The following is a 27,438-nucleotide window of genomic DNA, read 5'->3' as shown; positions in this document are numbered from 1 at the left end:
GAAAAGAGACTTCAGCATGTTCTTCTAGCATAAAATCATAATGGAGTTCAGTAAGCGTTCTGACATGGGGGATACCCAGGGGGACCAAAGAAGAACAAGGACTCAAACTTTTAGTGGACCAGCCACCAGTGGACTCTGCCATTTTGGAGGTTGGACTCCTGTTAAATCACAGGAGGTGAAGAGAGTTGTGACTTTTGAATGCAAGTTTAAAAATAGATCTAGTAGTGCCATTTTTCTTGACAAGTTAAGAAAATTATTGCTGCTATGGTCCGAATGTTTGTGCACCTCCAAATATTCTCATATGTTGAAACCTAATGCTCAGGGTGATAGTATTAGGAGGTAAGGCCTCTAGGAGGTGATTACATCATGAGGGTAGAGGCCTCATAAATGGGATGAGTGCCCTTATTAAAAACCCCAGCGAGCTGCCTCACCCCTTCCACCATGTGAAGATATCATGTGCCTCACCCCTTCCACCATGTGAAGACATCACGTGCCTTGCCCCTTCCACCATGTGAAGGAACTGCCTTGCCCTTCAACCACATGAATTCTGGAGGTACACAAACATTCAGACCATAGCAGGAATAATTTTCTTCACTTGTCCAAAAAAATGGAACTACTAGATCTATTTTTAAAATTTCATCCAAATGTTACAACTCTCTCCAACTCCTGTGATTTAAGAGAGGTCCAGCCTCCAAAATGGCAGAGTACACTGGTGGCTGGTCTACTGAAAGTGAGAGTTCCCTGTTCTTCTTTGTTCTTTCTCATGGTCCCACCATGACAAGGCACCATCTATGAACCAGGAAATGGGCTCTCACTAGAGACATCTGTTAGCACCTTAATAGTGGCTTCCAAGCCTCCAGAACTATGAGAAATAAAATTTGTTGTTTGTAACTTATACAGTTTATGGTGTTTTTTTAGTTATAGCAGCCCAAATAGACTAAGACAGTTGCCAATTTTCCACAATTCCCATTCATATTTTGAAGCTGCAGCCCCCAATGTGATGATGGGATTTGGAAATGGGACATTGGGAAGTAATTAGGTTTAGATGAGGTCATGATGGCAGGGCCCTCACAATGGAATTAGTGCACTTATAAGAAGAGACTCCAGGGAGCTTGTTTTCTCTCTCTCCACCATGGGAGAATACAAGGAGAAGGTGGCCATCTGCAAGCCAGAAAGAGACCCTTACCAGAACCTGACCATGTTGGCACCCTGATCTCAGACTTTGATCCCCCAAAACTGTGAGAACATAAGTTTCTGTTGTTTAAGTCATCCAGACTGTGGTAATCCATTACGGCAGCCTGAGTAGACTAAGACAATGATCAAGTGGGAAAGGGTCAAGTGTTCTACCATTGTGCTATTGGCTTCATCTTATTAAAAATTCTAATATCTTATTTTTCATATTAAGTCCTAAAGTAATAGGTTCGGGATATTCAAGATACTACATATATCACACAAGCCATTCAAAATAATAAACGATGGTTTTTAAAATTCATAAAATCAATTCCATCCTTTACTCAAGATAGTTTTGAGTATCCTAGATCCTTTGCATTTCCATATAGATCTAAGAATCAGTTTATCAATTACCACTCTTACTCTTTAATGGAACACTCTTGACCCACTGATCCATTTTGTTGAACTTGAGCTATAATATGAATAGCAAAATGAAAATATGGAAAATGTAAACAATGAAATATACATAGCGCAAATATGTGAATAATGTGCAAATAATGTGGACATCCGCAAATCTCCATAGGTAGAAAACACAGGAATAACACAGATAGAAGTTGTCACCACTTTATTCTGGAGGCAAATGGGCTGTCTAGTATGCAGGAGAGAAAAGGTACAAATTGTCTAGCTCCTTTGGATGCAGTCCTTTAATTCAGAGGTTCCCAACTCAGGGGCCAGGGACCAGTCTGTGGCCTGTTAGGAATGGGGCCGCACAGCAGGAGGTGTGTGGCTGGCAAGCGAACATTACCACCTGAGCTCCACCTCCTGTCAGATCAGCGGAGGCTGACCGGCGCGGTGGCTCACGCTGGTAATCCCAGCACTTTGGGAGGCCGAAGCGAGTGGATCGTCTGAGGTCAGGAGTAGGAGAACAGCCTGGCCAACATAGCGAAACCCCGTCTCTACTAAAAATACAAAAATTAGCCGGGAGTGGTGGCGTGCCCCTGTAATCCCAGCTACTCCAGAGGCTGAGGTAGGAGAATTGCTTGAACCCAGGAGGTGGAGGTTGCAGTGAGCCGAGATGGCGCCACTGCACTTCAGCCTGGGTGACAGAGCAAGAGTCCGTCTCAAAAAAAAAAAAAAAAAATCAGCGGAGGCATTAGATTCTCATAGGAGCTTGGACTCTATTGTGAATTGCATATTGGAAGGATCTAGGTTGTGTACTCTGCATGAGAATCTAATCGTCCCTCCCCGGTCCATTGAAAAATGGTCTTCCATTAAACCAGTCCCTGGTGGCAAAGAGGTGGGGACTGCAGCTTTAATTAATAAAAATGTGCAAATCTGCAAATAACTGAGAACTTTGTGCTATTAACTTAGTGTTAACCGAAATGAATTCACTTATGTCCTTTCACTACTTGCACAAACTTTGAAAAACTCATGGTTGTTAGAATGTGATGGGATTTCTGTGAAAATGTCTTAGTCTCGGCTGCTATAACAAAATACCTTAGAATGGGTAATTCATAAACAACAGAAATTTATTGCACACAGTTCTAGAGACTGGGATGTCCAAGATCAAGACACCCGCAGATTTGGTGTCTGCTGAGGGCCTATTCCTCATAGATGGCACCTTCTAGAGGACACAATGTGTCTTCGCATGGTGGAAGGAGCAAACGGCCCTTGCACTGCTTTCATAAGGCCACTAATCCCTTTTATGAGGGCTCTGCCCTTGCAACTTCATCACTTCCTAAAAGACCCCACCTCTTAATACTATCACATTGGCAATTAAGTTTCAAATTTGAATTTTGAGAGGATTCATTATTAACCTAACATTTCAAATTGGGGAAATGTATGTGAACAAAATGGTTTCAACCCCTTTTCCTCTAAAATTGTCAAACTCCTAGCAGACCATTTGATAGATCCCTGGAGACCACCAATTATCAATGAACTGTAACAAACTCCAAAAGTCAAGGTGACAATGTTAATTTCAGACAAGGTAGAATTTAAGGTTGAGAAATGCTATGCTGGAAGAATAAAGATATGTAACTTTCAGCCCATTAGAGGAAATAAATTTGAATAAAGAAAACAACATAAGCATTTTCTCATGTCATAAAAATCTCTTCAGAACCTTTCCTTTAATTGGCTGCTTAATATTCCATTGTGTTGTTGACCAGCAAACTGAATTCAAAAGTATAGTAAAAGATTTCTCCGCCATAACAACACAACAGTGATTTATTATTAGGACTTTTATTAACACTATAAATCAAATCAATAGGTTCAAGGAAAAATAACAATAATGGATAACAAAAAGGCACTTTAAAAAATCAACATCAAATTCATATTTTGCTATTTTCTTTAATAATTTTCTATAGCATGGAGATTTCTGTTTCTTTGAAAATATGTAAGAGCTAACTAATAAATCCTTTCAAAAGCCTTTTATTTTTAAGATAATTATTTGATAACTTGCATTTCTTGGTTATTGATGATTATTAATCTATTCAGATTTTGTTGAGCTTTATAAGTCCATTTTATTCTTTTAAGTTTTCAGAGAAGATTGTCTATTTTTTAATACTAAAATGTATGGGCACGGAATTAGGAATAGTCCTCTACTATCATTTATTATTCTCCTTTCTAGCTTTTATAATAGTTTCCTTTTTGTCTCTATTTTTGTTTGTGATTTTCTACTTTCATTGGTCGGGTTTACCAGAAGTTTGTCTGTTGTATTTTTTCATCAAAATTTTCTTCATATATTTATAAAAGGTACTTTAAAAAATTCATTAATTTCTGTTTTTATCTTTATTATTTTTCTGTCTGTATTATTTAGGAATTTTATTCATTTGTTTGTTTGCCTGATTGCTGTTTACGTCTTTCAACTTGAGTTGGATTATAATATTTTGTTTTAAAAATGTTAATAATAAAAGTTAAAATTATATATTTGCCTTTTAGGGCAATTATTAGTTTATTCAACAGTCTTACTGAATGTTGGCTGGGGGCCAGGCAGTATTTCAGGTGCTGGGGATAGAACAGTGAACAAAACAGACAAAAATCCCTAGCTTCATGGAGCTTATATTCTAGTAGGAGATGGTGAAAATTAAATTAAAGATGTAGTACATTATGTAGTATATGAGAAAGTGATAAATTCTAGGAAAATAATAACAGCAGAAATGGGAGATAAGGAATTCTGGAGAGTACAATTTTAACATAATTAATGCTATAATTTTATTTTTGTCTAAATAGTATGAATTTGCATTTTTTGCTTCTCCTTTGCCAATATTTATTGAAAAGAATGCTTTAAATTTTCTAAATGGATTTTAAAACTCTTATGATTTATTTCTAGCTTTGTTGAATTGTGGTTGGAGGATGTGGCTTGTGCAGATTTTGCGTTGGTGTATTTATTAGTGTTTTCTTTGTGGCTGGGCTGTGTCAGTTTGCGTTGTTCTCAGTGCAAGTGCCTGAAAACCCAGCTGAGGGGCTTGAATGACTAAGGGGCTGATTTGTGCCCTAAGACAAGTCCACAGGAGAAAGCCCAGGACTGCCTTGGAGGAAGCAGGCTCTTTCTGTTTTCCTGCTCTGCCAACTTATGGAGATGGTGCTGCTGCATCTTGGGCATCCTGTGTATGGTCCAAGCAGGAAGGAAGAGGAACAGGAAGAGGAGGCACATGTAGATTTGTGTTTCTGTCTCTTTGGCAAGAACTGAACCACATGGGCACTGCCAGCCACAAGGCAGCCTAGCTGGGCTTGTTTTCAGTTTTCTAATCTCTATCTTAGAGCATAAAATTTATAATGATTGTTAGATAGGCCAACCTAATGAATCTAGTACAATATCAATTTTCATATATGTAACAAAGATACAGAAACTATATATTTTTTGTAGGGGGTCCTTTGCTCTCCTATATTAAAAACTATTTATGTCATTGTTTATTTTTTGCATACTTGACCTGTCAAAAGCTAAAAATGGTCTAATAAAGTCTTGTGGAATAAACATATTTTTGTTTCTGCTTTTATTTTAAATAATTCTTACTTCCTATATTTTAACACCATTTTATTGAGTGCTTAAAGGCCAATGGTAGCTCTTTATTGTGGACTGATGCCTTTTATCCTATTTCTTTGTTTTTGACTTGAATACTCTTTTATGCAATTTATGGCATAAAATAAATTGTGCTTTATTTTAATTTGCACTGGGCTGGGACATCTTGGCCCATTCTTTAATTGTGTTTAGTTAATTGTCTTTAATTGATTTTCATATTTCCAACTAAACTTTTTACCTCTTATTTTCATCATATACTTCCTCATTTATTTATTCACTCATCCATCATAAATATTTGCTGAGAAACTATGATGTGCCAAGCAGTTATTGATGTTGGAGATACAATAGGAAAAAAAACCAAAGACTATAATTGTGAGACTATTACATTACATTGAACAAGTATGATCTAAGGAAAGTAATAATTAAATAACTTTATGAAGTTGAATGGACACCATTCAACTTCATAACTATGGGCCTAGTTTTATCCTGGCCCATTTCATCTTCTCCTTCCCCTGGCTCCAACATAATTGAGTCAAAAGAACTAGCTTAGCAGATGGGGAGGGGCAGTAGCAGTGTCAGGAAAGAGACAAGAAGCCAGGGAAGCAGGATAAATTGTGTAAAGGAGCATCACGTCAAAAAGAAAGAAAGAGGATAAAAGGCATCAGTCCACAATAAAGAGCTACCATTGGCCTTTAAGCACTCAATAAATGCCATGAGAGAAAGGAGGAGGAAAGGGCTAGGTTATGTTTGTCCTGTTTCATTTCAAACTCACCAAGCAGATACGTTTCTACACTTCTTTGGTGGAGGAGTTAAAGGAGAGAGCAAAGGGAGACCAGGAGTGTTATTTTAGAAAAACAAGGAAGGAACCATGGGGAGTGAGAAGTGCTTTTTCTTATGCAATTCATCTTTGTAAGGCTGTTTCCCACATTTCCTTTTCTCTCTCCAATCTTCTGGCATGTGCTCATAGCTTAGCTTTCACCTGGGGCAGACCAATCAGGTCTTTTGCTTTTCAGATCATTCCCAGATGGCTTTCATCTACCACCAGGCTGGATCTCTATTGAACCTGTACGTTGTAATCTTGTGTTTTTATTCTCATTTGCTGTGGACTTGAGGCCTTGTGGGTGTGCATACCAGAAAAGTTGAGAGAGAGAGTGTCTGCAGTGCAAATTATGGTCAAAAGTAAACACTTCAAAAATCAATTACTCTATCCATTCAGGAAATTTAAGTGACTTGTCCTCAACCCCACAACTCAAAAGTGGAAGAATCAGAATTCTAAGAAAGAGTTTCTTACTTTTGGTTTTGTGCTCAGTCTACAAGCAATATCTCATTTTTTAGTGTTTCTTTTTAAACATTTCCTCCTTTTTTTCAATGTTTCTTGATTTCCTAGCCTATTTCTCTTTAGCCTGCAGATGAGATTAGAGAATGCCAGAGGAATTCTAGAGGACAGACATAGTTGAGAATGGCTTTTCTTGTATGTTTGAGAGAATTTGTATAAAAGTACTTTGATGGTTGTGTGCACATTCCTTGTTTGATAGGTGCTGTTATCTTCTAAATGCACAGTCCCTGATAGTTCACACTGGAGTGTGGACAAGTGGGTTGGAACAGAAAGAAGCAGTCTATTTCCTGAAGATTCTTTTTTAACTGGTAAATCTCCCCATGAGGACAGACATTTTTTTTCCACCTTCTTTTGGGTAGATTCATTGGCCAATACAGTTGACCCTTGAACAATAGGGTTTGAAATGCATGGGTCCAATTATATGCAGATTTTTTTTTCAGCTAAACATGGATGGAAATACAGTCTTGTAGGCTATGACATGCACTTATACCAAGGACCGACTGTAAGACTTGAGTATGTGAGGACTTTGGATTGTCCTGGACCCAATCCTCCTTGAACGATGAGGCATGACTGTAATACTTTTTCCAGCTGGAGGGTCTTAGTACTAACTTCTGCTTCATTTCCTCGTCATCCACACCCTCACCTGAACCCACCTCCCTTAGTTTCAGGCTCAGTCTTGCCCAGTTCCAGAATTTTTTTTTTAAACCATTAACTTTTGAGAAAAAAGTACTATAAAACATTTCTTTTTTTTAATACTTTAAATTCTGGGGTACATGTGCAGAACATGCAGGTTTGTTACATAGGTATACATGTGCCATGGGGATTTGCTGTACCCATCAACCCATCATCTACATTAGGTATTTCTGCTAATGCTATCCCTCCTGTAGACCCCTAGCCCCCAACAGGCCCCGGTGTGTGATGTCCCCCTCCCTGTGTCCATGTGTTTTCATTGTTCAACTCCCACTTATGAGTGAGAACATGTGGTGTTTGGTTTTCTGTTCTTGTATTAGTTTGCTGAGAATGATGATTTCCAGTGTCATTCATGTCCCTGCAAAGGACATGAACTCACACCTATTGCTTGTTTTTCTCAGGTTTGTCAAAGATCAGATGGTTGTAGATGTGTGGCGTTATTTCTGAGGCCTCTGTTCTGTTCCATTGGTCTATATATCTGTTTTGGTACCAGTACCATGCTGTTTTGGTTACTGTAGCCTTGTGGTATAGTTTGAAGTCAGGTAGCGTGATGCCTCCAGCTTTGTTCTTTTGGCTTAGGATTGTCTTGGCTACGCAGGCTCTTTTTTGGTTCCATATGAAATTTAAAGTAGTTTTTCCAATTCTTTGAAGAAAGTCAATGGTAGCTTGATCGGGATAGCATTGAATCTATGAATCACTTTGGGCAGTATGGCCATTTTGAGGATATTGATTCTTCCTATCCATAAGCATGGAGTGTTTTTCCATTTGTTTGTGTCCTCTCTTATTTCCTTGAGCAGTGGTTTGTAGTTCTCCTTGAAGAGGTCCTTCACATCCCTTGTGAATTGGATTCCTAGGTATTTTATTCTTTTTGTAGCAATTGTGAATGGGAGTTCAGTCATGATTTGGATCTCTGTTTTTCTGTTATTGGTGTATAGGAATGCTTGTGGTTTTTCACATTGATTTTGTATCCTGAAACTTTGCTGAATTTACTTATCAGCTTAAGGAGATTTTGGGCTGAGACAACGGGGTTTTCTAAATATATAATCATGTCATCTGCAAATGGAGACAATTTGACTTCCTCTTTTCCTACTTGCATACCCTTTATTTCTTTCTCTTGCCTGATTGCCCTGGCCAGAAATTCCAATACTACGTTGAATAGGAGCAGTGAGAGAGGGCATCCTTGTCTTGTGCCGGTTTTCAAAGGGAATGCTTCCAGTTTTTGGCCATTTAGTATTATATTGGCTGTGGGTTTGTCATAAATAGCTCATTATTTTGAGATACGTTCCATCAATGCCTAGTTTATTGAGAGTTTTTTAGCATGAAGGGGTGTTGAATTTTATTGAAGGCCTTTTCTGCATCTATTGAGATAATCATGTGGTTTTTGTCATTGGTTCTGTTTGTGTGATGGATTACGTTTATTGATTTGTGTATGTTGAACCAGCCTTGCATCCCAGGGATGAAGCTCACTTGATCATGCTGGATAAGCTCTTTGATGTGCTGCTGGATTCAGTTTGCCAGTATTTTATTGAGGATTTTTGCATTGATGTTCATCAGGGATATTTGCCTGAAATTTTCTTTCTTTGTTGTGTCTCTGCCAGGTTTTGGTATCAGGGTGATGCTAGCCTCATCAAATGAGTTAGGGAGGATTCCCTCTTTTTCTATTCTTTGGAATAGTTTCAGAAGGAATGGTACCAGATCCTCTTTGTACCTCTGATAGAATTTGGCTGTGAATCCATCTGGTCTTGGACTTTTCTTGATTGGTAGGGTATTAATTGCTGCCTCAATTTCAGAACTTGTTGTTGGTCTATTCAGGGATTCAACTTCTTCCTGGTTAGTCTTCGGAGGGTGTCTGTGTCCAGGAATTTATCCATTTGTTGTAGATTTTCTAGTTTATTTGCGTAGAGGTGTTTATAGTATTCTCTGATGGTAGTTTGTATTTCTGTGAGATTGGTGGTGATATCCCCTTTATCATTTCTTACTGTGTCTATTTGATTCTTCTCTCTTTTCTTCTTTATTAGTCTGGCTAGCAGTCTATCTATTTTGTTGGTCTTTTCAAAAATCCAGCTCCTGGATTCATTGATTTTTTGAAGGGTTTTTCATGTCTCTATCTCCTTCAGTTCTGCTCTGATCTTAGTTGTTTCTTGCCTTCTGCTAGCTTTTGAATTTGTTTGCTCTTGCTTCTTTAGTTATTTTAATTGTGATGTTAGGGTGTTGATTTTAGATCTTTCCTGCTTTCTCTTGTGGGCATTTAGTGCTATAAATTTCCCTCTGCACACCGCTTTAAATGTGTCCCAGAGATTCTGGTATGTTGTGTCTTTTTTCTCATTGGTTTCAAAGAACATCTTTATTTCTGCCTTCATTTCATTATGTACCCAGTAGTCATTCAGGAGCAAGTTGTTCAGTTTCCACGTAGTTGTGTGGTTTTGAATGAGTTTCTTAATTCTGAGTTCTAATTTGATTGCACTGTGGTCTGAGAGACTGTTGTGATTTCCATTCTTTTGCATTTGCTGAGGAGTGTTTTATTTCCAATTATGTGGTGAATTTTAGAATAAGTGCAATGTGGTACTGAGAAGAATGTATATTCTGTTGATTTGGGGTGGAGAGCTCTGTAGATGTCTATTAGATTTGCTTGGTCCAGAGCTGAGTTCAGGTCCTGGATATCCTTGTTAATTTTCTGTCTCGTTGAACTGTCAAATATTGACAGTGGGGTATTAAAATCTCCCACTATTATTGTGTGGGAGTCTAAGTCTGTTTGTAGGCCTCAAATAACTTGCTTTATGAATGTGGGTGCTTTTGTATTGGGTGCATATATATATTTAGGGTAGTTAGCTCTTTTTGTTGCATTGATCCCTTTACCATTATGTAATGCCCTTCTTTGTCTCTTTTTATCTCTGTTGGTTTAAAGTCTGTTTTATCAGAGACTAGGATTGCAACACCTGCTTTTTTTTTCTTTCCATTTGCTTGGTAAATATTCCTCCATCCCTTTATTTTGAGCCTATTTTTGTCTCTGCACATGAGATGGATCTCCTGAATACAGCACACCAATGAGTCTTGACTCTTTATCCAATTTGCTACTCTGTCTTTTAATTGGTGCATTTATCCCATTTACATTTAAGGTTAATATTGTTATGTGTGAATTTGATCCTGTCATTATGATGCTAGATGATTATTTTGCACATTAGTTGATGTAGTTTCTTCATAGCATCAATGGTCTTTACAATTTGGTATGTTTTTGCAGTGGCTGGTACCAGTTATTCCTTTTCATGTTCAGTGCTTCCTTCAGGAGCTCTTGTAGCGAAGGCCTGGTGGTGACAAAATCTCTCAGCATTTCCTTGTCTATAAAAGATTTTATTTCTCCTTTGCTTATGAAGCTTAGTTTGGCTGGATATGAAATTCTGGGTTGAAAATTCTTTTCTTTAAGAATATTAGATATTGGCCCCCACTCTCTTCTGGCTTGTAGGTTTTCTGCCCAGAGATCCACTGTTAGTCTGATGGGCTTCCCTTTGTGGGTAACCTGACCTTTCTTTCTGACTGCCCTTAACATTTTTTCCTTCATTTCAACCTTGGTGAATCTGATGATTATGTGTCTTGGGATTGCTCTTCTCAAGGAGTATCTTTGTGGTATTCTCTGTATTTCCTGAATTTGAATGTTGGCCTGCCTTGCTAGGTTGGGGAAGTTCTCCTGGATAATATCCTGAAGAGCATTTTCCAACTTGGTTCAATTCTCCCTGTCACTTTCAGGTACACCAATCAAACATAGAGTTGGTCTTTTCACATAGTCCCATACTTCTTGGAGGCTTTGTTCGTTTCTTTTCACTCTTTCTTCTCTAATCTTGTTTTCTCACTTTATTTCATTGAGTTGATCTTCAATCCCTGAGATCTTTTCTTCCACTTGATCAATTTGGTTATTGATACTTGTGTATGCTTCATGAAGTTCTCGTGCTGCGTTTTTCAGCTCCATCAGGTCATTTATGTTCTTCTCTAAACTAGTTAGCAATTCATCTAACCTTTTTTCAAGGTTCTTAGCTTCCTTGCTTTGGGTTAGAACATGCTCCTTTGGCTCAGAGGAGTTTGTTATTACCCACTTTCTGAAGCCTACTTCTGTCAATTCGTCAAACTCATTCTCTGTCCAGTTTTGTTCCCTTGCTGGCGAGGAGTTGTGATCCTTTGGAGGAGAAGAGGCATTCTAAGTTTTGGAATTTTCAGCATTTTTGCCCTGGTTTCTCTCCATCTTTGTGGATTTATCTACCTTTGGTCTTTGAAGTTGGTGACCTTTGGATGAGGTCTCTGAGTGGACGTCCTTTTTGTTGATGTTGATACTATTCCTTTCTGTTAGTTAGTTTTCCTTCTAACAGTCGGGCCCCTCTGCTGCAGGTCTGCTGGAGTTTGCTATCTCCGGCAGAGGCTGTAGACCAGCAAAGATTGCTGCCTGTTCCTTCCTCTGGAAGCTTCCTCCCTGAGGGGCACCCGCCACATGCCAGCCAGGGCTCTTCTGTATGAGGTGTCTGTCTGCCCCTACTGGGAGGTGTCTCCTAGTCAGGATACATGGGGGTCAGGGATCAAATTGAGGAGGCAGTCTGTCTCTTATCAGAGCTCAAACACTGTGCTGGTAGATCCATTGTTGTCTTCAGAGCTACCAGGTAGGGATGTTTAAGTCTGCTGAAGCTGCACCCACAACCGTCCCTTCCCCCAGTCCCTGACTGGGGCTGCTGCTTTTTTTTTTCAGAGATGCCTTGCCCAGAGAGGAGACAGTCTGGCCACAGCTGACTTGCTGAGCTTGGGTGGGCTTTGCCGAGTTCAAACTTTCTGGTGGCTTTGTTTACACTGTGAGGGTGAAACTGCCTACTCAAGCCTCAGCAATGGTGGATTCCCCTCCCCCTACCAAGCTCAAGCATCCCAGGTTGAGCTTGGACTGTTGGGCACAGCTCTGCTGTGCTGGCAGGCAGAATTTCAAGCCAGTGGATCGTAGCTTGCTGGACTCCATGGGGGTGGGACCTGCCAAGCCAGACTTCTTGGCTCCCGGGCTTCAGCCCCCTTTGCAGGGGAGTGAATGGTTCTGTCTTGTTGGTGTTCCAGGCGCCACTGGGGTATGAAGAAAGACTCCTGCGGCTAGCCCGATGTCTGCCCAAATGGCCTCCCAGTTTTGTGCTGGAAACCCAGGGCCCTGGTGGCGTAGGCACCAGAAGTAATCTCCTGGTCTGGAGTTGCCAAGACTGTAGGGAAAGTGCAGTATCTGTGTGGGAGTGCACGGTATAGTCCCTAATGGCTTCCCTTGGCTGGGAGAGGGAGTTCCCGGACCCCTTGCACTTCCCCACCCTGCTTTCACTTGCCCTCCTTGGGCTGCACCACTGTCCAACCAGTTCCAATGAGACGAACCAGGTAACTCAGCTAGAAATGCAGAAATCACCTGCCTTCTGCGTCGATCTCGCTGGGAGCTGCAGACCTGAGCTCTTCCTGTTCGACCATCTTGCCAGCAACCCCCAAGTACTATAAAACATTTCAAATGCACATAACAACAGAATAGTACAATAATCCTCACATACTCATCAGCCGGAATCAACAATTATTAAAACCGTGGCACACTGCACTATGTACTTTTTTCTTTGTTGAAATATTTTAAAAAGCATATCCTACACTTAAAATCATTTTGCTTCTACATGCTTCAATATGAATTGAGGGACAAGCTATTAAATGCCATCAACATTCTTCTAAGAGGTGTAGAATGTATTCTCCAGGTTCCTCACTTTTCAAATTCATTTATACACATCCCACACATTTAGTGTCTAAATGTTGAACTCAACTATATAAATTACAAATTAAATCAATCGATTGTGTTCACTCTAATATCTGGAAGAAAAAAGTCAACATAATTTAAAAATCAATCCATGAGTCAACAGATTTATTGAGTAGTGAATCAGTTGGATGGAGGGGCTGGGAAACCCAGCTGGGATGGCTGCTGCTTCTCCAGTAGGCTGCTACAGAGCAGGAGACTCTGACTTCCTCATTCCCCAACCATGCCACCAGAGTGACTGTGATGGAAGCCCTGGTCCCTCCTGCACTGTTTCTACTCAGCTGTGCAGGAATCTGCTGCCTTCCACAATGAAACCATTCTCTAAGACCAGCCAGAGTCCCACCTGCTGAAAGACTGCAGTGAAGTCATTCATAATTATGGCTTCTAGTTAGCACTGTCTTCAGCACACAATTGAGCAATTACTGCTTCATGCATATGTCTCACCTTCCTGGGTGGACTGCAAGACATCAAGGGTAAGAACTATGTTTTGCCTTCTATAATGTAACTTAAAGTGCCCAATAATGATGGCATAGCAGGCACTCAATATATATTAACGGGCAAATGCAGCTCAGCTTGAACTTTCACTGGGCTGAAGTTGCTTAGTGTCATTTTTTTTTTGCTTAGAATCAACTCATAAGAGAGAGAAAAGAAAAAAAAAAAAACCCTGCAGAGGCATTTTTGCCTAAGAATGTGGATAAAAAGACATGCTGCACTGTCTTTCATCCATCTACTTGTGCAGCCTGCCCTACAAGTCCACTTAAACCCTGTCCATTTTGCCTTTGCTTGAACAATGTAAAATGTCTTTTTCTTTTTCTCCCCTTGTGCAAATGACTAAGGCAATTGTTTGTTGTTGGCAGGTACTGCGGTATGACCACATGTTTAAGAGTCCTAAAACCCTATGTAAGAAGTCAGTCCCTAACTGAACCCATACCCAAATCAACAGGCTCATTCCTGCAGCAGCACCATGGTGCCACCAAGTGGACAGCTTTTGAACAACTCAACTCATTGTGAACTGGCAAATCATTTTGGAAATGGAGCATTTGTGGCCCACTCACTTAAGTAAGTGAGTTGTAAATTTTATACTCTTTAATCTTATACCTTGTATGTTTGATGAATTCTAACAATTGCTTCACATGTGCTTCTTGAAATTTTATTCTCTTTAACTCCTATTTGTGATTTAAGAAAATTCTTAGTGAAAACATTTATGATGTACAATAACATGGGCACTTACCTTTCATTTCACTATATTTTGAGAGAAAATTATCTGGGTCAGTTTTTAAAAGATTAATTATATTTCCTAGGAAAGTCTACTTAAAGGGGAAGAATGCTTGCTTATATGATATATATGTTGGCTATGTGCAGTTTCATTGTTTGACACTTTCTGCAGTTAATCTTACATCTTGCTGTTCAGAAAATCAAACAAATGGTGCTGGTGCAATTGAACATCCATCTACAAAAAATAAACCCAACTGTTACCTTGAGCCATAAACAAAAATTAACTTGAAAAGGATCTGATTGTCACAAACACTTTAAGCCCCAGCTGACTGCCCACTTTGAGAAAATCCTTGAAGAAACAAAGGCAGTTCTAGCACACTTTACTCTCTTTTACTTACCTGAAGCTAAAAATATCTCACCTACATTTTCCTCAGTGGAGACCCCATATGATGAATTTTCTTTTTTAAAAAATAAAAAGGTATTTGTTTATTTCAATATTAAATATTTCTTTCTCTCTTTTTTTTTATTTTTTTTTTCTGAGACAGAGTTTACTCTTGTTGCCCAAGCTGGAGTGCAACAGCATGATCTTGGCTCACTGCAGCCTCTGCCTCCCAGGTTCAAGTGATTCTCCTGCCTCAGCCTCCCAAGTAGTTGGAATTACAGGTGCATGCCACCACACCTGGCTAATTTTTTTTTTTTTTGGTATTTTTAGTAGAGACGGGGTTTCACCATGTTGGTCAGGCTGGTCTCGAACTCCTGACCTCAAGTGATCCACCCACCTTGGCCTCCCAAAGTGCTGGGATTACAGGCATGAGCCACCGTAACTGGCCACTTATTAAATATTTCTGAAAGTCTATCTTGGCTCTATATAACTAAGGGAAGTATATAGTTTTATCTTATGTGGGAGGATTGAAAAAAATTTAATTTATATCTCATAAAACATTCATAAAATGTAGGCAAGTGCATTGGACTAGCAGCTGTGAGATACAAAGTCTGCTCTCAGGGATGGATGTTTCTTTCTTTCTCTTTCTTTTTCTTTCTTTTCTTTTCTATTCTTTCTCTTTCTCTCTCTCTCTCTCTCTCTTTCTTTCTTTCTTCTTCTGTCTCTCTCTCCCTCCCTCCCTCCCTTCCTTCCTTTCTTCCCTCCCTCCTTCCTTCCTTCTTTTCTTTTCTTTTCTCTCTCTTTTTTTTTTTTTTTTTTTGAGACAAAGTCTCCCTGTGTCGCCCAAGCTGGAGTGCAGTGACGCAATCTCAGCTCACTGCAAGCTCCGCCTCGCAAGTTCACACCATTCCCGAGTAGCTGGGACTACAGGCGCCTGCCACCACGCCCAGCTAATTTTTTTGTATTTTTAGTAGAGACGGAGTTTCACTGTGTGTTAGCCGGGATGGTCTTGATCTCCTGACCTCATGATCTGCCCGCCTCGGCCTCCAAAATTGCTGGGATTACAGGCGTGAGCCACGGCGCCCGACCTCCTTTTCTCTTTTCTTTGCTTTTTTTTTTTTTTTTCTTTTCTTTTCTTTTGATAGAGGTCTTGTTGTGTTGCCTAGGCTGGTCTCCTGGGCTCAAGCAATCCTCTTGCCTCAGCCTCCCTCCCACCTCAGCCTCCCCAGTAGCTGAGATTACAGGTGCACCCAGCTCCAGGGCTGTTTCAAACCACTAGTGTGGCCACATATAAGACACTTAAGACTCTCTCTTAGTTTCCACTTTTGTAAAATTAGGTAGTTAATGCCCCCCTCTAAAAAAAATTTGTGTATTCCTAAGAGCATTTGTTAAGCTGTTAATAAGGAGGCCAGGCAGGATCTTTTAAATTCTTTCCTTGTCTCCTGTTTGTTTTTCATGACTGTGCATATTTGCAAGTTGTTATCCTTACAAAATGAACTCTTTACTTAAAAGCTGTTATTCTTGAGACCTGAAACTAATTTTGATGGACACTTGTGGAACATTTCTCAGAGCTATATATCTCTTTCACATTTTCTAAATGCATATTACAACAAATGTATTTCTATATTTTTGCCAAATTTCAAATATGTTTAAATAATAGCTTCAGAACCATATATCCGAAATGTACTATTTAAAAATACCTCCACTATTTTCCATAAAAGGAAAGGCACAGATTGACCTCAGTGCATTGCATCTTGAACCAACATGCCAGGGTGAATGCCACCACACACAAGATCTGCAGGTATAAAAGAGGCATGAAGATGTAGTTAGCATGCATTGGACAAGCAACAAGAAGACTTGGATTTCATTCTAAGGATACATCTAAGCACCTGAGCTTGCGGAAAATCACTTGATGGGTTTGAGCCTCTGTTTCCTTATGTGCAAAATGGTGATAATAAATCCTACCTAATACATTTGGTTGTTCTAAGGGTCAAATGAAATAAGGTTCAAGGAAGTGTGCTGAAACTCTGAAGGGCAACTGTGATGGGAATCTTTTGTTTAGTAGGAGGAAATTAAAAAGGATTAGGAACGTGGGGGAATACCATGATCAAGGATGATTTAGAACCATTAGCAAAAAGTAATTGTGTTCTCTTGTGGAACTGTCAGAGCCATGAGCTCTTCCTCATCCCTTTCTCCTTCTTATGTGAATGATGGGAGCAGACATGACCTTCTGTCCATGATCCATTTAGTTCAGATAATAGGAAAGGATGTTGCAGTCTAAGGATCAACAGAACAATAGAAGAACAAGGGGAAGAAAGAGGGCAGAAGAGGAGGGGGACAGAAATCAACATTACATTATCATGGAGGCGAGTGAGACATGGTGGCAACCACTGTGTGTACTGTTTTTTTGTTTTTGTTTTTGTTTTTTTCATGCAGAGATGGCTTTTGGATTCCCAGTGGTAGGAAGAGAAGCTTAAATGGATGAATACAAAATAATCATTAAAAAATGAAATAGAGAATTATTAGGAATTTTCTGTTTTAAAAAAGAGGAGGTCTGTAGTCTTTAAAAATGTCAACATCATAAAAGATGAAGAAAGGCTGTGGAAGTGTTCTAGAGAAAAGGAGACTAAAGATACATAACAAATAAATACAATACCTGATCTAGGCTGAGATCTGTACTGGAGGAGAAAAAAATGCTATAAAGGACATTACTATCTCAATTGACAAAATTGGAATATGGATGGCAAATTAGATAAAAGTACTGTATCAATGCCAAATTTACTAAAGTTGAAAATTGTACTATAGTTATGTAAGCAAGTACTCCTATTGTTAGGAAACACACTGAATTATTTAGGAATGATGGGCCATGATGATGTAACTAATCTTTAAACTGTTCAGGAATAAAAATATTGAGAGAGAGGGAGAGAGAAAGCAAAAGGGTGAGAAAATGGGGTAAAAATGGGTATAAAAAATGTTATAATAACATTTAACATCTATATGGCTCTTAGTCATTTATGAAGTACTTTGACATACTTTGTTTTCTTTAATCCTCATTAAGAAAGCCCCATTTTACCAATAAGGAAACTGACAATCAGAGATTTCTTGTGAGACTTTGGCTAAATCATGTTTGTGTCTTCATTGCCTCTCTTAGTGAATGAATGAAGGAAGGAAGGCAGGGATGATGAATTGACTTGTCCCAAATCACAAACCTAGACCCAGAGTTGCAAAGATAGGACTGAGAACTACGGTTCAATAGCTTTTTACTGCTTTGTGGCTGTTAAGTACCACAGAACACACTCAAATCTTTGCAGCTGTTAAATACCACACAACATACTCAAATCGTAGATCAGGATTAGCCATTATTTAGTTACTCTTTGGTGATTCACAAGTCATATAATCTTACAGTGCCTTAAGCTTTAACTTTTTGTAGGCCAGTTATCTCCCTGTAGCTAAGGGAAATGCTAGTTGAAAAAATGTTAAATTCTGGAAGAGTGAGACTTATCTTGTAGTAAACCTCAATACATTGCTTTTGCAGGAGATGCTATTTAATCCAACAAGGTAAAATTATTTTATACAGACATTTTGCCTAAACATAGGAATGAAAAAGATGTTATCAAGGTATCTATACTGCTTATTTTGGTGGTACACCTTACCCCTAGTATGAAATATTGTGTACTGTTATGTTGAGCACTTCAAATCTTTTTTTATTTTTTATTCTCAGCATTTGAATGAAAATCCTAGATAGCGAAAGGATTTTTTTCTCACAGGTGAAGAAGCAGTGCATTATCAGCAGCAGAAATGGTTTCTGGGAATTTGTTATCAGTCATCTTTGTTTTAATCAGTGCCAAGTATTTTTTGACATTTGCTGAACTTGGTTTCCTTTTAAAGTGCAAGAAGTTGTCATAATTAAAAGCAATGGCAGCACATAAATGAATGGAAGTATTCAAAATGAGAATGGAATCCTAGGCTGCAGGTGCTGGGAAAGACTGCCTAGTCTAAGCACACATACCTGGGTGATGAAGAAAATCAGGTATCAGTGACAGCTGTGAGAATATGTCATGACTCAGTCTACATTCATGGGTAAGTCTTTAGTCAACCTGTTGACCCGCCTTTTTTTTTTATTGAGTAATGAATCCACTTCTGGATACTCATGTGGAGATGTGTTACAGTTGGGAGATGACAGAAATGTCATCGTGGAAAAATAGCTGGGCATTTGACAAGGCTTGAAATATGATTATCCCAACTGACTGCTGCTTGGTAATCAAACTTCAAATGAGCAGTACTTTGGGGCAAACAGACATGGCTCATGACTCCCCAGTCTGCATTCAGCTCTCCATCCCTCCTCTTATATATTGTATTGCTCTGCTTGCCAGGAAATTAAAAATCAGAGGCCAGTTGATTCTTCTTACTTTTTTTTGAGACAGGGGTCTTTCTATGTTGCCCAGGCTGGTTTCAACTCCTGGGCTCAAGCCTCTACCTTCTGAGTAGCTAGGATTACAGATGCCCACTAGTGTGCCCAGAGCAAGAGAATTCTTAATGCTTAGCCAAGCAAATGTTTTAAGCAGTATTTTTATATACATTCCTATTTGAGTAATTAATAGCAAGATAATCTTCTCTGGCAAGTTATCCATCCTTCATGAGTGTTCAGCTTGTAATTAGAAGCTGTGCCAATGTGAGCAGACAAGCCTATAGGGCTCATTTTCAGGAGAGAAAATTTATTCCTTAATTCAGTATACCTTATTCAGTGTATTTTTATTATTCAGTAAACATGGTACCTACTGCATGCCATGGATTAAAGATTCAAAGTGAATAAACTGACTCCCTGCTTTTTATAATTGGAAGGACAGATAATTAAACATGATTACATATGGACACGAAACATTATATACACTAAGATAGGATAGAGTGAGCACATGTTTCTATGGGAGAATTTTTGATACGCACCTAACCTACCCTTTAATAGTCACTTGACCCCTTTGCAGATGAGAGAAAGGTCTGGGGGTGAAGATAGTTAAGCAGAGCATTGAAGCGCACATATAAGCCAGAAAAGGGGAACAGAAGAGAAGAAAAAAATCCAAGCAGAAGGGCTAAAATGTGCAAAGGTCAGGAGGCAAAACAAAGAGCATGGTAGATTTTTGGAACTGCAAGAAATTTGTACAGCTGGAGCTAAGGAAGGGCCAGATCATGAAGGTCTTCAAATGCTGTTCCAAGAAGTTTGGATTTTACTCTAATGGTTGTAAGGCAATGCTGAAGGGTTTTTAACAGGAAGGAGAATGGTTGAAAGCACGGAGAATGCATTGGCATGTGGGTGAGCCTGGAGGCATGGATTCTAGTTGGGAAGCTATTGTGACAATGCCAGCTGAGGAAGCAAAGTGCCTGAAGGACTACAGTTCAAATCCCCAATGTGACAGCCTTCCTACAGCTGTGTGCTGTGAATTGAAAGTTTGTGAGGAAAGAAGAGATGAGGATGGAGGAATTTTGAGCTCTTCTGTGCTCTTTGCCCTTTTAAGAGTTGTTAAATCATGGCATCTTCATTTTTAAAGACTCATGCACTCAGAATAGTGTGGTCTGAATACTGTAATTTGATAGAAGAAAAAAATTCATGTTACTCAACACTGAAATAGAGTAGTGACACTTGAGTACCTAATAGGCAGATCAAACATGTTAGGGAAATTAACAGAGTTGTCAAATTTCACCAGTTGTTACTAATATACTCTTTTGTGTTTATCTTATGACTTGTTCATGAAATCCTTACAAATAAATTCATCCATAGGTTAGAGATTAAAATTTTTCCTTCATGAATTCTTAGTTTTAGAGTGAAGAAGACTGTATCTTGTTCACCCAATACCTCAGACAGGAACTAGCATATAGTAAGTGCTTAATAGGAGGTTGAAAGTCAAGGATTAAAAACATACTCCCTGAAATTAATTTTCTGGGACTTTTAATAATTCTTATAAAAATTATAAGGAATTTAACATCAAACAAATATTAATTGGATATAAAATAAGCAAACACCGTATTCATTTGGTATAAATGTAGCTTCAGTTTTATTTGTACGACTTGCAAAAACTCAGTGGGAAATGTGTGGGTGCACTTGAGTGAAGAATTTGGTATTTCGAAACTTTGAACTATTTGAAATGAAAAAAGTTGAGTGGTTAAAATAATAGATGAGATGAACTGGGGGTTTAATGGTGACTCACAATTTTCTTCTCAAGGCTGTGACTCCAGAAAAACCATGTTGTAGCTTCCTCTAATGCCTACAGAGATGATTCTAGATCAAGGACTGGAAAGCTTTTGAATATAAGAATTGGGAAAGCCTATGTGTATATATATACCTAACCATCAATTGTGTCCAAATCTTCAGACACAATTATAATATTTGTATAATATATACTTATAATTTGTCATTATAAAAACCTCTTAGATTTAAGAAAAATCATATACTTAAAAAATGTTAGTATTGCATTTTCCTGGTCATTTTGAGTGATGCTCTTGAAACATGAAACCTTTATTTTTTCTTTCTTTCCTTTTTTTTTTTTTTTTTTTTGAGACAGAGTCTTGCTCTGTCGCCCAGGCTGGAGTGCAGTGGCACGATCTCGGCTCACTGCAAGCTCCGCCTCCCGGGTTCACCCCATTCTCCTGCCTCAGCCTCCCGAGTAGCTGGGACTACAGGCGCCCGCCACCACGCCGGGCTAATTTTTTGTATTTTTAGTAGAGACGGGATTTCACCGTGTGTTAGCCAGGATGGTCTCGATCTTCTGACCTCGTGATCCTCCCGCCTCGGCCTCCTAAAGTGCTGGGATTACAGGCATGAGCCACTGCGCCTAGCCGAAACCTTTATTTTTTCAATAGAAAAACAATATTGCAGCATTTTATATATCTGCGCTCTTATATAACAGTACAGGCATGAAACTCTACTACACTAAACAAATTATGTACTGAATGCATGCTACCATTTTCTTTAAAATGTTCTTTGTATTTTAGGCATGACAGCGCTGCATACAGGAATAATATTTTCATGGCGACTCCTTACTAGATATTTAATAAAGGTCAGTCACTACCAATGATGTTCGTAACACCTTGCCCCAAGAAAATTTGCCTTTGAGTATATTATTCTAGATGCCTTTTTTCTTACTGATACAGGATGTAATTTTATTTAGTTTTAAATTTAAGTTATATGCATCCAAGGAGCTTTTCCATTTTTCTTTGCTATTGCCTATACGATGCCTTAGTTTATTTAACAAGAGTTCCAAGTGGGGAACGGAGAATTTTGGTATAAGTGGAAATACTGGGACTTGCATTTTCCTGTTGGTGGCAGCACTTCCTTTGGTTTCTGTGTCCGGGACAGGAAGAGTTTGAATTGAAAGTAATCAGATCAAATTGAGCATTCAGGAAGGGGATCTTTGAGTACAGAATGTCTTGAATCAATTAGGTGAATAATAATGAAACGATTATGTATGTACAGTAAAGCAACTTCATTTTTAAAAAACAAATTCACAAAAACAAATTGATTTAGAGATGATATATTTACAGGACAAGAAAAGGCAAAATCTTTCAGCTAGTGAGCTTCTCTATTGAATTTAAAGTTTGATACTGGCATTAAAATTTTTTAATTTTATCAGTTCATTATGTCCTATTTTCTTTCAAGGAATGGAAAATGTTAACAGTAAGAGAAGTTTGTGGACACACCACAGTAAAGTACACTAATTTTGTACGATATAGAATGCTTTGCATTTGACAGCTTTTTGCAGTTCCATAGGCCTATTACTATGCCTCATCTCATTTTCATCTTCTATCAACTATGTGTAACGTCCCCAGCACAGGAAACAAAAGGTTATAAAGGTACAGCAAACTCAAGGTCATAACCTGGTGTAGAACCCAGGACTTGTATCATCTAATCCAGCATCATTCCACAAACCTTCATTCTTAGGAGGTTTTTTGTTTTTATTTTTTAGTGGAGGCATATGTCTATTACAAATTGTTTTGGACACCTGGCTGTATTAAAATATTGTTGCAGAATATTGAGAAATGTCTTTTAAATTTGGAAATAATAGACATTTTTTGTATCACATTTAAAAATATTCCTTTCATTTAAAAATGTTTCAGTAAATTTACTATACCCACATATAAATTTAGGATAGATGCTAATCTTCTTAATAAGTTAATGAATATGTGACTGATATTTTACCCTACATTCTGAAATAATAATTTGACATTACTTTTCTTTATCATGAAAACTATTCACTCATCAGTTTACATCATGCCCTGATTTCATTTGAGGAAATATTTTAAATGTGCCTTTGATCCAATGATTTAAAGAAATATACATAAAACATAAGCCGAATAAGTAGAAAATTTATGTGCAACATCACCACCTTGATTTAATAAGAAGGGCAGAATCTAATTTTATTCTGTCCAGAACAAAAAAAGGATGGAGATGTGCAGAAGCATTGGGCATCCAGGTGATGCATACTCAATATCAGTCTGTTAAACTGAGTAATTTTTAAGACTACATTTAACCAGTACATAGCTGATGCTCCATAGTACTGAGTGGTTAATTAACTGACTTTGGTAACTTATTGATCTGACTGGCTTTTTTCTTATCTGTTTTCCTATTTGCTGCCTAGTGGCTCCATCTCTTGTCAATTCGTTTCCAGCTTCAGGCAAGGCTTTTCCCTTAAAACTGATTTTCTTGTTGTTCTTTGGTTTAGCTTTGGAAATGTTCTGAAAAGGACATTGTTTTTGAGCAGGAGTGATGGCAAATGGTGACTGGACTTCCTGTTAAGTGAAGTGGCTCCTCTGAGCATGGGAGGGATACAACTGCTGTCAATATAGAAAGACACCTGATTTTGTAGAGATGATTTGCTCCATTTGTCACCTAGTGGTGGCTGAACAGAAGTTCTTTTTTCATGTTTTGTTTTGAACAAAAAAGTTCTTAGCCCAAAGGAAAGTGTGAAATAACTGGAGCGGCTCCGTGGCTCTTACTCTCCTGTATTGCCCAGCTCTGGGATCCTCTGAGCTTGTCAAGTCCCTCCACCTTTCCAGCTTCCCCATATCTCTCAGCAATCTGTTCAGCCTAAGCTACTCTGAAGTGGCGTCCCATTTTCTAAAACCATTCTCCGTGCCCCACCCCTCCAAGAGAAACATTTTAATTTCAATAGGGACTTTGCCAGCTGGTTCTTAAAAGAGCAGCAATTAAACTAATTCACACCAATATGTGTAGTAATCTTTATAATAATATTTACATTTTAGAAGAATACACTTTTAAACCAAGAAATTAATTTATAATGACAGAAATTCATATAGGTAAGGATAGGTTTGAGCCAAGAGTGTACCAGATACTTATTAAGTGGAAATTTATTCTCATTCTTATTAAATCTAGATATTTTGAAGAATGAGAATTTATTTGGATGAAAGCTGGCAATTTGCATATAAACTGGTGCCATTCTTGGTCAAGTTCTGCTTGCATCTGACTGCCCTGTAAATGGCTAAGCTGCCATGTAGTTTAGTCAACGACAATCTCAGTAATTTAGTCAAGGACAATCTCACTGCAACCTCTGCCTCCTGGGTTCAAGCAATTCTCCTGCCTCAGCCTCCCAAGTAGCTGGGATTACAGGTACCCACCACCACACCCAGCTAATTTTTGTATTTTTAGTAGAGACAGGGTTTCACCATGTTGGCCAGGCTGGTCTGGAACTCCTGACCTCAGATGATACAACCTTCCTTCTCAGATATGAACGAAAGGGTTACTAATGTTGTAAAATTTGCAACAGAGGGATATTAAAGGCAATTTCTGTCTTTAGCTGGCTTTGCGGCTTTGGAAGGCAAGGTATATAACCTTTCTAAACCACAGCTTTCATATTGACTTCATGTGGCCCATGTGTATTATTCCTGGATAGGGAATATCATTAATATTCCCACATTTGTATGTAAACTTAAAACAATTATTAGAATTTCATTGCTGTTATTTATTTACTTTATTTATTTATTTATTTTGACGTAGTTTTGCTCTTGTCACCCAGGCTGGAGTGCAATGGTGTGATCTTGGCTCACTGCAACGTCTGCCTCCTGGGTTTAAGCAATTCTCCTGCCTCAGCCTCCCGAGTAGCTGGGATTACAGGCACCCACCACCACACCCGGCTAATTTTTGTATTTTTAGTAGAGACGGGGTTTCACCATGTTAGCCAGTTTGGTCTAGAACTCCTGACCTCAGGTGATCCACACACCTCGGCCTCCCAGAGTGCTGGGATTATAGGCGTGAGTCACTGCGGCCGACCATTGTTGTTGTTTTTAACTTATCAAAATAAAGCTAATGTGAAAGAATAAGCATAGAAATACTGTCAAGAAAACTGTGAAAGAAAACAAATAGTAAAGGGGAGCTTACCATACAGATTTTATTAAGTTGGTGCAAAAGTAACTGCAGGTTTTGCAATTACTGGTGTGCAGTAATTTGCCAATGGCAAAACCTGCAGTTACTTTTGCACCAACCTAATAAAACTCCCTATATGGCTACTGCAATCAAAATAATATGAATATTGGCTCAAGAATGAACAAATCAATCAGTGGAACAGAACAGAGAGCACAGAAACTGATTCAGGTATTCTTCAAAATAAGTACTTAATATATGATGATGCTGACATTTCAATTTAGTGGGAAAAGGAAGAATTACCTTATAAATAGTGTTAACATAATGGAATATTCACCTGAAAGGAAAAAAATAGATTTGGAACTAACAGCAAATACAAAGACAAATTCCAGCTGTATAAATGACCTAGGTAGAAAGATATATAACTACAAAACATCAAACTATAATGAAAGAGACTATGAATGATCTCGGGAGTAGGATAGGGACCCTCATAGGCAAGGCAGAAAAATCCAGAAACCATTAGAAAAAATGGATAGACTTGACTACATAATGACATAACATTTCTGAATGGCAAAAGACACCATTATAAAGTTGAAAGACAAATGATAGATTAGGAAAGAATATTTGCCATATATGTGACAAGGTGTTAATTTTCCTTATAACAGTGACTCTTGCAAATGGATAAAAGAAAATAAATATAATAGAAAAATATGTACACAATTTGATCTAGCAATTCTCAGAAGAGGAATAGGAATACAAATAGCCAAGAAATATATGTAAAGATGCTGTACCTCAGTGTAGTCAGGGATATGTATATTAGAGAAGTAAAGAGATATCATTTTTCATGTATCAGAGATGTAGAAGATTTAAAAAATGGATCAAATTCACTTTGACAAAAGTGTGGGGAAAACGAATAATTATTAAGCACTATTGGTGAGTATGTGACTTGCTAAAACATTTTTGAAAGTGATCGGATAATATTAAATTTAAATTTGCATATATTTGACCTAGAAGTGATATTTCTCAGAATGTAGCTTATATAAATAAAAGCACTAGTTTTTGAGGAAAAAGACATGTAAAACTATATTTTTGCATTAAAAAAGACACGCCCCAAACCCTAGATACATCCTGCTTTGCTTAGAATGTGTCCCCCCAAATTCCTGGATTGGAAACTTAATTCCCAAGGCAACAGCGTTGGGAGGCGTGACCTTTAACAGGTGATTAGGTCACGAGGACTCTCATGAGTGGATTAATGCCATCATCAAAGGAGTGGGTTAGTTATGTGGGACTGGGTTCCTGATAAAAGGATGAATTTGGCCCTCTTGTCTCTCTCTCATTGCTCTTTTGCTCTTCCACCCTTCTGCCATGGAATGGTGATGCAGAAGGTCCTTGCTAGATGTGGCCCCTTGGTCATGGACTTCCCAGACTCCAGAACAATGAGTCAAATAAATTTCTGTTAATTATAAATTACCCAGTCTCAGGTATTCTGTAATCACAGCACAAAACAGACTAAGACAGACCCTGAATACCTGCCCATAGGAAAAGAATTGAATAGATTATGGCTTATTTATACTATAGAATATTATGCAAATATTTACATAAGTCTATGCTCATTGACTTAGAAAAATATTCATGATTTAAGGCTGGGCGCGGTGGCTCAGGCCTGTAATCCCAGCACTTTGGGAGGCCAAGGCGGGTGGATCACGAGGTCAGGAGATCGAGACCATCCTAGCTAACACGGTGAAACCCCATCTCTACTAAAAATATAAAAAATTAGCCGGGCATGGTGGCAGGTGCCTGTAGTCCCAGCTACTCGGGAGGCTGAGGAAGGAGAATGGCGTGAACCCGGGAGGCGGAGCTTGCAGTGAGCCGAGATCGCGCCACTGCACTCCAGCCTGGGGGACAGAGCGAGACTCCATCTCAAAATAAAAAAGACAAAAAAAAAATTCATGATTTATTGTGAATTAAAAAAGCAAGGAGTTAAATAGTATGTATACCATGATTTAATTTTATTTATTTTAAAAATATTTTGCATATTTTTCTTAAGCCTACGGCACTTAGTATTCCAAGGAGGTCTCCCATCTAAGTACTAACCAGGCTTGACCCTGCTTAGCTTTTGAGATCAGATGAGACAGGGATGTTCAGGATGGTATGGCTGTAGATGATTTAATTTTGATAAAAATAAAAAAGACTATAAATATATTTAAAGATAAGACTGTATATACGTGTTGTGTGTGCCTGTGTATGTGTGCATGCATGTGTGTGTGTGTGTGTCTGTGTATGTGTGTGTATGTGGGTGGGTGAGTGTGCAGACATAAGAAAGACAGAAAGATACATTCCAAAGCAGGATTCATCTAGGGTTTGGGGACGTCAACACTTCCAAAGTGTTAAAATTGATCAAAGCAGAGGAATGAGATTGGATTGGAGGAGGAGACTATTTTTTTTTAAGCTTAATCTCTCTTTTTTAAAA

This window comes from Pongo pygmaeus, chromosome 10 (assembly GCF_028885625.2).
Source record: "Pongo pygmaeus isolate AG05252 chromosome 10, NHGRI_mPonPyg2-v2.0_pri, whole genome shotgun sequence".
Lineage (NCBI taxonomy): Eukaryota > Metazoa > Chordata > Mammalia > Primates > Hominidae > Pongo > Pongo pygmaeus.
Note: the sequence above shows the minus strand (reverse complement) of the source record.